The following is a 4,953-nucleotide window of genomic DNA, read 5'->3' as shown; positions in this document are numbered from 1 at the left end:
ATTTTCACACGACCATGTCCCTTGGGTACACGAGTGTGTGCAATTGAGAATTTAGGGTATTCGATGATTTTTGGTACCACACAGCCGGGCCACACGGGCATGTGTCCTCACATGGCCTCTCTATACGACAGTGTCTCCTTTGCTATTAATTTTTAGCACTTTTGGACAGTGAGTTGCATGGGCTGCTCACACGGGCATGTGTAGGCTCTACATGGGTGTGTGTGGCCTTTACAAGGGCGCGTATACCCCCACACGGCTGGGGCATACAACTATGTGGTCCTACCTTGCCAAATTTTTGTACTGTGTTGATTTATGACCTGTTTGTGGTTCTGTGTGTTCCGACCCTTGGCTAGGTCTTAGTAAGGGTAGTCGGGACTCTATTTTGACTCGGACATATCTGTTAAATGCAATCGTTGCATTAGTTAAGTGACTCGTTAATTTGATAATGCCTAATAAATGAGTATCTGCTTCAGTGGTTAAGTGATGTGTGTGACTGTCTGGAAACTATGTGCATCGATTCTGTAATTGATTGACTAATTACAAGCTTCTGTGTCTGTGTAGTTGATAGTGTTTGGTGTGCATTCCTACATTTGCATTATGATTTCGGATTTGGGATATGAAGAGAAGGAAGTCTGATCTAATTTGGCAGTTTCAACTGCAAAACGTTTGTATAGCGGTTTACTGTACAGTACTATACTTCTGGCAGCTCAGCTACATACTGATATTTACGTGGCTTTGTTCCACATGCGTGGAGTGCAGGGTTGGATGGGCCTTTCAAGGTCCTATGTGGTGTGCAAGGTTTGTTGAGCTTCTTATAGCTTATTTGTGGTGTAAATGAGGGATGAAGAGGTGTTTGGCTAGATGGGTGGGTTTCATGTTGATACTTTTGTTCCCCATTTTGTTTGTCTATCTGATTGCAAGATTAATGGTATATAGGTCGATGTGTACAATACTGATGTGTGTGTTTTGGTTGTGATGATTATTCTGTTTTGGTTGTGATGATTATTTGGAGATCGGATTGGCATTGTTATATATAATTTTTATTTTATTGTGACATTTAATTTTTAATTTCCTGTCGATTCGATCTCACACCGAGCTCGTGTAGCTCACCCCTTTTAGTTTCCCTTTTCACGTACTCTTATTTTCTGTTTCTGTAGCTGGACTCAGTGTGCGGAGGTCTCAAACAGTCGCGTTAAGAATCAATGTAACATCCTGATTTTGGGCCTAGTCGGAACACTGGTTTCGGGACCACAAATTTGATGAGGAAAAAAATTATTTTATTATATTTTTATGGTCTACGATTTCACAAAATGATCTCGTGAAAATTTCGTTCGAAAATTTCGACGTTTGGGCACTCAATTTAGCCAAAAGGACTAAATTGTAAAAAGTGTAAAAGTCGAGTTCTACATGTTAGAGCTGTCCAATTGTTATGAAATTTTAAATTGGAGGTCCTTATATGGTAATTAGACCATTGGTTAAATTGGTAGACAAAAATAGACATGGTTAGGCATGTTTCCAAAGTTTTTCATTAAGGGAATTTTGGTCATTTAGTTATTAAAATGAATTAAAAACAAAATTCAAAGCCAATTTTTTTCCATCTTCAACCCCACGGCCGAATTTCACAAGGGGAAACCATGGCTAGGGTTTTTCAAGCTTCCAAGCTCGATTGTAAGTCTGTTCTAGCCCCGTTTTTAATGTTCTTTACGTTTTTAGAGTCCTGATAACTTGATTTAGCTTATTCTAGCAATAATTTAACCTGGGTTTCATATTTGGAAAATATCCATAGGTGAAATGTGTTTATTTTGATGTTTTATGGTAGAATATGAAGCTTGAAATTATGTTAAACAACTTTTGCTAAGCGATTTTAAGTGAAAATGAGTAAAACGACATAATTGGTAAAAAACCTAATGTTCATAAGTAAGTGTTAGAGTGGGAATTTGATGTTGCCATAGAAGGAAACAATGTTCAGCATGTCATAAAACATAAGAATAAAGGATGAAGTTTAATTTCTGAGTTTTGGGACAAAAGTGTAAATATGCAAAAGTTTAGGGGCAAAAATATAATTTTGTCAAAGTTCGAGTTAAGGACTATTTTGATGAATGTGAGTATTAAATAAGCTAAATTTTCTATTATAGATCAAGAAGAACAAAATCCAGAGTTAGACCAGGGAAAGAAAAAGGTTAAGGACTAAAGTGCTAGATTTGATCATATTTTGTATCGAGGTAAGTTTATAGTAAATAAATGAAATATTTTGATAATTATTATAATGCTGTTATTTTTCAGCAATTATGTATTTATTTAATGAAAATATCTAATGTTAACTCAAGTATGAGATGATAGAGAATCAGTGTTAAAAGACCCTGTTGAAACATGAGGAATGTATTGGATACAAATGTCATGACATTTGAGTAAAGAGATCCCATGTAAGACCATGTTTGGGATATGACATTGGCATCATTGAGATTATGAGAGGTCCCATGTAAGACCATGTCTGGGACATGGCGTTGGCACCGAGATGAGAGGTCCCTCGTGAGACCATGTCTGAGACATGGCACGTGCACCTATATGAGAACTCCCATGAAAGACCATATCTGGGATATGACATTGGCAGTACAAGAAACATCCCATGTAATACTATGTTTGGGACATAGCTTTGGCATGTTATATTCAGACAAGAGACTCGAGTATCCTTAGTATTCTAAGTGATTCAATGGGCTAATAAATAGACGATGTTACATGAAAGTTTAGGTAAAAGCCTAATAGACAAGTTCAGGTGACTTAACAAGATTAAGAGTATCTCAGTTATCAGTTGAGAAAATAAATTTCAGCAACGAAGGAGTAAGTTAAGCAAGCAAGTAAGTAAATGAGTAAGAGAGTAAGTAAAGAAGAAAGTAAAGATCTTAATGCTTAATAAAAATTTATGAACATAATTGTTTATGATAAATGTTGTTATTTATTTACTTGTAAGCTTACTAAGCTTTTTGCTTACTTCTTTTATTTCTTTTTCTTTCATATAGTATTATCAAGCATAGTCGGGATCTTGAAGACGTCGGAGAGCGTTCACACTATCAACCACCACAACTCGGTATTTTAAGACGATAAATGTTTTGAGCTATGGCATGTATAGGGACTTGGTCATTTCGATTGTATATTCTTAAGATATGACCAAAAGATGATATGTAAATATTTGGTGATGAATAGTTATTAAAATGGCTAAGTATGAAGGTGTTTGTTGTTATAAGTGTCTAGGTGATGAATTATGCATAGAAATCATGAAAAAGTAAAAATTTGTAGTGAATCAGTTTTGAGACAGTAGTAGTGACATGATTTTGAAAAATCGTCAAGGATAGTAGAAAATGAATTAGAGGGTGGATGAGATATAGAATTAAATCTTATTGAGTCTATTTTCATAGAAAAATAACGGTGTAGACAAAAGAATTATGTATTCTGAGATATTTGCATTTTAGTTAGACAAGGTTAAAGTGGTTTTTGGAATCCTCTATTCTAACTTTGGAAAATCATTAAAAATTGTGAAAAAATATTTATGAGTTTTAATTTATATGTATAGATTTCTTATTGAGTCTATTTTCTGTAGAAACAAGTGAGAACACCATATGAAGTCTGTACAATGAGATAATTGAATTTTAGTGATGAGAGGTCAGGACAGTCGATCAGTGAAATAGGGGAGACTTTAACTAATAAACTATACTAATTGGCTGAACCAAAAATTCTAAAAAATTTATGGTAAAAATATATATGAGTTTAGTTTCAAGGAAAATTTATGGATCTAAATTTTGAGTTTTGTAGCTCAAGTTATAATTGATTTAGTGACTACTGTGAAGGTGGACAACCTTATTATGAACAGTGAAATAACTTTTAAAAGTAAATTTTTATGCCCCGAACTTTTAAGTTAAGTCAAGTAATGCCTCATGCTCAACTCCGGCAACGGTCTCGGGTAAGGGGTGTTACAATCAACTTTAGAAGTATTTTCATAAATTCCGCATTTATAAATAAATGGTTTGAACTGTAATTTTTATTTTGAATGCTGTGGTATGAATTTTGGGTTTATGAATGTAAGCGAACTTTTGGACTAAAATTTTTGTAATATTAGAATTTTACAACAGAGAGTTTACGTAGCTTAAATACTGTATGTTTTCTAGCTGGTTAAACTCAAGTTTTACTTAATATCATTTCGGTAATCAATGTAACCTCCAAGATTAGGTCTAAAATTCTAGGCCGGGTTTTAGGGTGTTACATGGTGACCACATCTAAGTTAAAAACACTGGATGCTTTCATCGGCTTTGTACTCATGACTGGCCACTGATAATTATTCAGTGTCATCTCCTATATAAACTTATACATCGCTTTAGGTGTTTTATTGTTCAGAATACCACCAGCTGCTACATCGTTTAATTGCCTAATTGAGGGATTCAAACCGTTGTAGAAGGTTTGAACCTGTAGCCATAAAGGTAACCCATGGTGAGGGTACCGTCTCAATAAGTCCTTATACCTCTCTCATGCATCATATAGGGTTTCTAAGTTGATTTGAACAAAGGAAGAGATATCATTCCTCAAATTGGCCGTCTTAGTCGGTGGGAAGTACATCAGTAGAGATAGAACCTCGTGGTAAAGAATTCAACCACTGTTTAGCTTTTTTCCTCAATGAGAAAGGGAATAACCGTAGGCGAATGGCTTTGCCAGAAATGCCATTTATCCTGAAAGTATCATAGACTTCTAGAAAATTAACCAAATGAGCATTTGGATCTTTGTCTTTGAAACCATCGAACTGAACAAATTGTTGTACAATCTGAATTGATGTGATCTGGCTCAGTTGATTGAGTCAAGTTCACTTAAGATACTCGATCGTTGACGAGAAGTTCATTCGGAATTGTTTTAAGATGAAGATTATTTAAGTTTAAGTGGAAGACTTTTAAAAGGGTTCAAATGATAAGC

At 34.9% G+C, this 4,953-nt stretch overlaps 1 non-coding gene across 1 annotated transcript; it reads left to right on the top strand.

The window, feature by feature from the left end:
- The first annotated feature begins 4,471 nt into the window (after positions 1 to 4,471).
- LOC121222775 (small nucleolar RNA R71) lies at positions 4,472 to 4,578 on the top strand. Its single transcript, XR_005920146.1, has one exon. It is a non-coding gene; the product is annotated as a small nucleolar RNA R71 (small nucleolar RNA).
- Positions 4,579 to 4,953: the final 375 nt, after the last annotated feature.

Source organism: Gossypium hirsutum, chromosome D10, assembly GCF_007990345.1.
Source record: "Gossypium hirsutum isolate 1008001.06 chromosome D10, Gossypium_hirsutum_v2.1, whole genome shotgun sequence".
Classification (NCBI taxonomy): domain Eukaryota; kingdom Viridiplantae; phylum Streptophyta; class Magnoliopsida; order Malvales; family Malvaceae; genus Gossypium; species Gossypium hirsutum.
This window is presented reverse-complemented; position numbering and strand designations above follow the sequence as displayed.